Source organism: Eptesicus fuscus, chromosome 5 (genome assembly GCF_027574615.1).
Source record: "Eptesicus fuscus isolate TK198812 chromosome 5, DD_ASM_mEF_20220401, whole genome shotgun sequence".
NCBI classification, from domain to species: domain Eukaryota; kingdom Metazoa; phylum Chordata; class Mammalia; order Chiroptera; family Vespertilionidae; genus Eptesicus; species Eptesicus fuscus.
This window is the reverse complement of record NC_072477.1, coordinates 33,490,312-33,499,050: the sequence shown is the minus strand read 5'-3', so window position 1 is coordinate 33,499,050 and position 8,739 is coordinate 33,490,312.

Genomic DNA, 8,739 nt, shown 5'->3' with positions numbered 1-8,739 from the left:
GAGCGCCCAATCTGTTCACCTGCAGAAATGCGGCCCTCTGGATGCCTTTGCATCGCCTCTTCCCTCGGGTGACTCGAGGTACGTTCGATCCCAACACCCTGGAGGCTTCTTTGTCGCCTCAATTGCCAAGCCAGTGCAGAGCCACGTTGTTCTTGCAGTTTTAAATTGCGACAGATTTCTCGTTCTTCGTTATAAAACCTACAAGTGCCACTATTGAACTTTCTAAGACGTAAGATGAATTTAGTCGCTAGAGGTAGCAATCTGGAGTGATTTTAATTTTCTTTTGAAAGACTGTATTTTAGCCTGTTGACTTAACAGCATTTTGTTTCTAAGAGACACTTGTGAAATGGAAAATGTCCTTTTAAGTCTTGATTTGCGGATGGCCTTGTTACCCCAATAAAGCTTACAAATTATTCTCCTTAGATGGTAATGGACTTTATCTCTTCTTATCTCCAACTAAACCACTTTTGCCCCAAATTGGTCAACTTCTGGCCCCCTGACCATGAATATCTCTTTACCCCCTGATCTACTCCCTCTCTCCACAACTCTCTGTCAAGGACCAGCGGTTACTTCTATGACGTCTGCTCCATCAGAAGTTATTTATCAGGCTTTTGAATTATCTACTCTATTATTTCTTTCTTACTCGGCTGTATATTAGGTGTTTTGTTTTTTTGTTAACTCCTGCAATTAGGGCAAAGACCATCCTTTATATTATTGATATCCTCCCAACTTCCCTTTTAAATAGCAATATTTAATGCTTGTCTACTTTAATCAGCGTATTTAAGCTATGCCATTAATGTATTACATGCCTTTCCATGCCAAGGTGTTTTACTAAATATTAGGGAGAATCAAAAGTATCGCAAGATTTAGCCCCTCACAAATAACTTAATAGAGAGGGGGAAAAAAAGAGATGAAAAGATAACATGTGAAGAGTGAATAGTACAAGAAATGCCTTATGTTGATATATGTTACAAGATGAGTAGTGTGAACAAGCAATGCTTTTAATATACAGAGAGAAGAGAGGCACAGTTTGGCCTACGTACTCTGCAAAATTTTCGGAATGGAATAGGCTGAATCTTGAAAGTTGACTAAGGTTACTAATTAGGGAAGGGAGTAGAGGGTATCATAGGCAAAGGAGAGGCTTTGAGCAGAGGCACCCACGATGAAAAGCACAGAATGTGTTTGCTGGGCATGGGGTTGAGAGTTCTAGAGAATGTTTGGTAAACTTAAGAGGTGTGGAAATGTCATACATAAAACACACACACAAACACAGCATAGTGTGTATGCCTTCTGAAACTTTTCATACCGATACAAATTATACAGCCATTATACATACTCTTGTTTTAAAATGCAAATGGGTTTTTGTGAGTTTGTTTTATTTTGCAATATATCATGGGAATCTGTCCATGCTTTCACATTAACAATAGATCTTCAGAATATTTCATTACTTGGAATATAATCACAGAGTATCCTATCAAAGTTAAATGAACATGAGTAGTAACATGCATGCAGCTAGATAATCTGGTTGATAAGTATCCTCAGTTTTTGGCTTCCTTTCCCAGCAAGCCATCTCACCTTGTTCCTGGCTTGCCTCAGTGGAGCAAGAGAGGGCAACTTTTCCTAACTTCCTGGGGAATTTCAGGCACATCCAGACTCTTAAAAAAGCCCAGGCCAGCCATCCAAGTTTATTTTTCTATCTGATGACGTCTTTCATAGATAATTGAAATCAGAATGTTTACTCCTGCTTACAAGAATGTGCCTTTACTTACCGTATGGCTTCTACAGAACAATCATATCAGAATACAGTACACTCAATGTACAGAATACTAAGCCTGATATCAGTACAGGAGATAAACTCATTCAGAGGGTAAGGAGGCAATCTTCTCATTCCCTGAGATTGAACCAGCAACCACATAAGTTCTGCTGTTTTGTGAGTACTTATAGGGCTGCCATGTGAGTAAAAGCTATGATTTGTTCTGTGCAGAATGAAGACTAATGGCTTGAAGATATAAGACAACTAGGGGCCCAGTGCACCTTGAAAGGAACTGTGGGCCACGAGGCTGCTGTAGGCACAGGGGCCCATCCTCCATGCACCTACCAGGCCCCTCCCGCCGTGGCCCCCAGTCCTCTGTCTGCCGGCAGCTCCACTCCCGCCACCCCCGCTCCCATGCGCTGACGGTGCCAGCCCCACTTGCACCCGTTGATGGCACGGAGCGATTGGGGCTGGTGCCAGTAGCGGGTGTGAGCAGGGCTGGCACAGTCAGCAGGTGCGAGCAATGGCTGTTGTCTCGATCGCCCCTTAGGAGCAGGGAGAGGTGGAGAAGCCTTCGGGGAGATCAGGGCCGGCAGCTGCCTCTCGCACCCGCTGATGGCGCCGAGCGATTGGGACCAGTGCTGGGCACCAGCAGCAGGTGCGAGCGGCAGCTCCGGCGCTGGCTGCAGGTGTAAGTGGGGCCGGCGCTGGTAGTGGGTGTGAGTGGCAGCTCTGGCGCTGGCAGTGATGCAGCGGGGCTGGCACTGGCAGCGGGTGCAAGCAGCGGCTACCGGCCCCGATCTCCCCTCAGGAGCAGGGGAGGTAGAGAAGCCCTTAGGGGCGATCGGGGCCGACAGCTGCTGCTCACACCCGCTGATGGCGCTGAGCAGTCGTGGCCAGCACGGGCAGTGGGTGTGAGCGGCAGCTCTGGCGCCAGCAGTGGGTACGAGCAGGGCTGGCACCAGCAGCAGGTACAAGCACCAGGTGGGACCGCAGTGCGTGGGAGCAAAGAATTTTCAGTAACCACCAGAGACTCGCCCTGATGACAGCGACCGACACCCCGCCTTGGTCTGGCACCCCCACTCACCTGATCTACCATCCCGCCATGTTCTGTGTACATCATAGCGACCAGTTGTTCGGTTGTTCTGGTTGTTCCTCCATTCTGTCTATTTGCATATTAGCCTTTTATTATTTACGAGTGGCCCGGTGCATGAAATTCGTGCATGGGGGGGGGGGTTTCCCTCAGCCCAGCCTGCACCCTCTCCAGTCGGGGACCCCTTAGGGGATGTCCGACTGCCCTCTCCTAAACTGGCAGTCGGACATCCCTACCTGCCTGATTGCCCCTAACTACCTCTACCTGCCTGCCTGATCGTCCCTAACCTCTGCCTGCCGGCCTAATTGCTTCTAACTGCCCTCCCCTGCCAGCCTGATCACCCCTAACTGCCTCTGCCCCCACCACATCTAGAAGGAATTCGGATGTCTGGAAGATGGCCGGTTGACCCAGTCTAATTAGCATATTACCCTTTTATTAGTATAGATAGATTATATAGAATAGGATTGCTTAAATGGGGCGGGGGAGCCTTTTTCAGCAGGAGGATATTCTCTTGGCAGACAAAAATACATAATCCCTATATCTGGACTGATAACCAGCATATGCACTATACTGCCAAACTGGTCATTAAAAAATTGAACCGCTTTCTTACACCTTACACCAAACAGCTGTTGCCCTTAAAACCCCTCCTCAGCCTCCACCTTAGGTTCTGCCTTTGCAGTTCACCCAGATTAGGTTCTGATCAGTTTCTATGCCAGTCAGTGTCAGAAGCTCCGCCTCCTAGGCAGCCATTGGCTCCTCACAGTTCACCCAGATTTGGTTCTGATTGGTCATTTTCTATGCCAGTCAGCATCAAAAGCTCCACCTCCTAGGCAGCCATTGGCTCCTCACAGTTCACCAAGATTTATGAGTGAATTTGGTTCTATTGGTTGGTTTCTATGCCAGTCAGTGTCTCCGGGCCTATCTCCAGGCCTGATCAGAGAGTTGGTGCTGATCAGCAGTCCCCGCAGAGGCCTGGAGAGAAAGAGAGGCATGGCTGCTGGCCAGGCCTGGAGAGAAAGAGAGAGGCATGGGCTGATCAACAGCTGCCACGGAGGCTACGGATCAGACCCTGCTTCTCTCTCCGTGCCTTATCCACAGCCCCCTTGGCAGTCAGTGATGGGTCACCACGGCAACCCAACACTGACTGCAGGGCTGACTTCCGGTCGGTTGAGCCTTCGGTCATTTTGGATGTTATAGATCTTGGGTTTTTATATATTAGGACTAGATTTGTGCACAGCTGGGGTCCAGCCAGCCCGGCCCCAATCGGGGTGGATTGGGGCCAGGCCTGTCGGGAGGAGGAGACAAGTAGTTGGCTGGCCGGCTCCACCCCCTATTGGGGTGGGGGGGCCAATCGGGGGTAGGGCCAGCCGAGGGAAGTTATTAGTGTCAAAGACCTTTGCAGGGTGTATACACATTTGCTGTTGGCTTTCGGATGAGTTGAAGCTTCAAAGGCGCTTTAGTGTCAGGGACACTTACAGCTTCCGTTTCTAGGCCTCCCCCTAGACAGGTAATGCAGTTTAGTTCCCTGCTGACAAACCCTGTAAAGAGAGGCCATGATGTGATGTGGCTGCCCTCTTTGGTAGTAAGCAGTGGAGGGAGAACACAGGAAGATGATGGTTCTGCAGGGCACCTTTCCTGGACACCTGACTGCATCGGGGTAGGGGGTGGCAATTGGGGGCTGGCCCAGCAGGGGGGAGGGGCCACGGGCAGTTGGCTGACTATCCCCACCCCCAGCCAGGCCGGTTGGCCGCCACAGTGCACATCATAGCCACCAGTTGTTCTGGTCGTTCGCTTGGCTTTTATATATATAGATCTATTTATAATAATAAAAGTGTAATATGTTAATTAGACCAAACAGCCAAACAACCTTCCGGACGTCACTCTGGACGTCCTTCCAGACGAAGCTGCCGCAGTGGGGGCTGAGGCAGAGACAGTTAGGGGCGATCAGGCAGACAGGCGAGTAGTTAGAGGCAGGAAGGCAGAAGGGTTAGGGATGATCAGGCATACAGGTGAGCGGTTAGGGGTGATCAGACAGGCAGGCAAGTGGTTAGGGGCGATCAGGCAGGCAGGCAGGCGAGCAGTTAGGGGCAATCAGGCAGGCAGGCAGAATTGTTAGGGGTGATCAGGCAGGCAGGCAAGTGGTTAGGGGCGATCAGGCAGGCAGGCAAGTGGTTAGGGGCGATCAGGCAGTTGAGTGGTTAGGGGTGATCAGGCAGGCAGGCAGAGTATTTAGGGGGTGATCAGGCAGGCAGGCAGAGTAGTTAGAGGTGATAAGGCAGGCAGGCAGAGTTGTTAGGGGTGATCAGGAAGGCAGGCAGGGAAGCGGTTAGGAGCCAGCAGTCCCAGATTGCGAGAGGGATGTCCGACTGCCGGTTTAGGCTTGATCCCGTAGTGGGATTGGGCCTAAACCAGCAGTCGGACATTCCCCGAGGGGTCCTGGATTGAGAGAGGGGGCAGGTTGGGCTGAGGGGACCCCCCCACCCCATGCACGAATTTCATGCACCCTGCCTCTAGTAGATATATAAAAGCCCACCAACCGAATGACTGGAACAACCAGTCGCTATGACGTGCTCTATGGTGGCCAACAGGCCCGATCTGGGCCCTGATTGGCACCCCCAACCACCTGCAGCCCCTCCCCCCCACTGGCCCCGCCCCCAATCGACCCTCATCGGGGTGGGCTGGCCAGACTCCACCCAAGCACCGGGCCTCTAGTATAGGATAAGTGTTTGTAGTTTAAAGAACTTCCTAACAGTATAACAAGAGGGATTGTAAGGCAGTAATTCTTAATAATGACCCAAAAATCTTTTGTGATGCCCAAAAGCTCTCTCTAGGGCTGATTTTGATTGGGTAGAAGTGGCTTGCAGAAAAGCTTTTAAACTGATGGGAAGAAATGCTATTTTAAGATGGCTTTAAATACTTTTATGTGTTGTAAAATACATATAACAAATTTTATCATCTTAACCATTTTTCAGTGTATAGTTCAGTAATATCAAGACTATTACTTTGTAGTACAGCCATTACCACCATCCTTCCCCATGATTCTTTTCATCTTGTAAAACTCTATACCCATTAAAAAACACTCCCCATTCTCTTGTCCCCCAGCCCATGACAGTCATCATTCTACTTTCAATCTATGATTTTGATTATTCTAAGTAACTCATATAAGTAGAGTCATACAGTATTTGAAATGTGACTTATTTCCCTTAGCATAATGTCTTCAAGGTTCATCTATGTTGTAGCATATTACAAGATTTCCTTCCTTTTTAAGACTGAATAATATTCCCCTATAAGTATATACCACATTTTGCTTATCCATTAATCCTTTGATGGACATTGATTCCACATTTTAGTTATTGTAAATAATGCGGCTATGAACATGAGTATATAATATCTCTTTGAGACCCTGCTTTTAATTATTTGGGGCATATATCCAGAAGTGGAATTCTTAGGTTTTATGGTAATTTGATTTTTAATTTTTTGAGGAACTACCATACTGTTTTTCACAGAAGTTGTACCATTTTACATTCCCAACAGCAGTGCACAAGGGTTCTAGTTTTTCCAGATTCTCATCAATATTTGTCATTTTTTGTTGTTGTTTTTATAGTAGCCATCCTAATGGGTGTGAGGTAATATTTCATTGTAGTTTTGATTTGCATTTCCCTAATGACTAGTGATGTTGAGCATCTTTTCATTTGCTTATTGGAATTTGTATGTCTTCTTTGGATAAATGTCTATTCAAGTCCTTTGCCAGTTTTTGAATTGGGTTGTTTGTTCTTTTATTGTTGGGTTTTTGGAGTTCTCTATATATTCTGCATATTAATCCCTTGTCAGGTATATGCTTTGCAAATATTTTTTCCCATTCTGTGGGTTGCCTTTTGACTCAGTTGATCATATCTTTTTTTTTATTTTATTGATTTTTTACAGAGAGGAAGAGAGAGGGATAGAGAGTTAGAAACATCGATGAGAGAGAAACATCGATCAGCTGCCTCTTGCACACCCCCTACTGGGGATGTGCCCGCAACCAAGGTACATGCCCTTGACTGGAATCGAACCTGGGACCCTTGAGTCCCCAGGCCGACGCTCTATCTACTGAGCCAAACCGGTTTCGGCTGATCGTATCTTTTGATGCATATACTTTTAAAATTTTTATTCAGTCCAATTTGTCTATTTTTTTATACCTTTCATGTCATATCCAAGAAATCATTTCCAAATCCAATGTTGAAAGCTTTTCTCCTGTGTATTCTCCTAAGAGTTTTATTGTTTTAGCTCTTACATTTAGGTCGTTGATCTATGTGAGGTAGTTTTTGTATATAATGTTAGGTAAGGCTCTGACTTCATTCTTTTGCATCTGGATATCCTGTTTCTCAGCACCATTTGTTGCAAAAGACTGTCCATTCCTCATTGGATGGTCTTGCATCTTTGTCAAATCTTTGACCATATATAAGAGTTTATTTCTGGGCTCTCTATTCTGTTCCATTGGTATATATGTCTGTCATTGTGAAGATGGCTTTAAACATAATTCACAACATATGATCCCTGAGGTAATCCTTTGTTAGCTAGCCTTGTGTTAGGCAACTGTTTTTCTTGATAAGCTACTGAGTATATCCCAGGAAAAGGAAAACTTGAAAATAAGAGATATCACATTGTTTGATACATAGATTTTTGTGACCCTTAAATTAAAATAATCTAGACCAGCAATTTTCAACCTTTTTCATCTCATGACACACATAAAATAATTACTGAAACTCTGCGGCACACTAAAAAATATTTTTTGCCAATCTGACAAAAAAATAGGTATAATTTTGATTGATTTATAAAAAATAATAATAATAGTAATTGCCTATCCTTTTTGCTCCAAAGTGACTTTTAAAAAAAATCAGGTGTCTATACTTGTAAATAAGGATTTCTGGTACCAAGACTTAACCAATCAGATGCAACCTCATTATGTGATGTGACCAATAAGATGCAGCTCTAATATATATGACCTATATATTTATGGTTCAAGGGAGGGAATTCATACCAGCTATTGTGTTAGCTGTTGTCATTTTTTTTATTTGATAGTCTAAGGGAGAAGGGAGTTAGTGCCCCTGACTACATTGTCTTAAAAATTCTTGCGGGACACCAGTGGAAAATCACTGATCTGGACTAAAGCATGTATAGGTCTTGTTATTATTTCAAATGCTTTCTAGTGCAGGTAGATTTTTGAAAACTGACAACAGAAAGAGAGACTAAAATTTTAATCCTGTGATAATGTAGCTAGTAATAAGCATTATTCTGATACCTGAAGTCTTTTGAGTTGAATGATGACATCATTGTTCTTCCTACTACATGTTGAGCAGCCAATGGCTTTTTATCAGAAGGCTACTATTTTAGCAGGATTTAACTTTTTAAATCATCGGAAAATCCTAAATCTACTATAATTGTTAAATGATATGCCTAACAGTATTTCTGTTTTTCATTTCTATTTCTATTTTAATTCAAGGTAATTATAGAGAATATCCTTATTTTAGGGCAGATGTTGGTAAACTGTGACTCACAGGCCACATCTGGCCCACAACCAGTTAGGGTAAATACTGTGAAGTTTTATTGGAACACAATCACTCATATCCATTTCTGTATGTATTGTTTGTGGCTCCTTTCCTGCAACAACAGCAGGGTTGAGTCATTATAACAAAGACCATATGGTCCACAAAACCTAAAATATTCACTCTTTGGCCCTTTACAGAAAAAATTTGCTGGCCGTTGTAATAGAGGGAAAAGTTAGTAAACAACAGAAGCTCTGAGGGAAATGATTAGTTAAACCAGATTTGAATTGAAAGTACTTACTTTTTAAACTTTCCTTTGTTCTCAAAAATCTCAAATTGTGAGTTAATGTAAGATTTAATTCCAGATA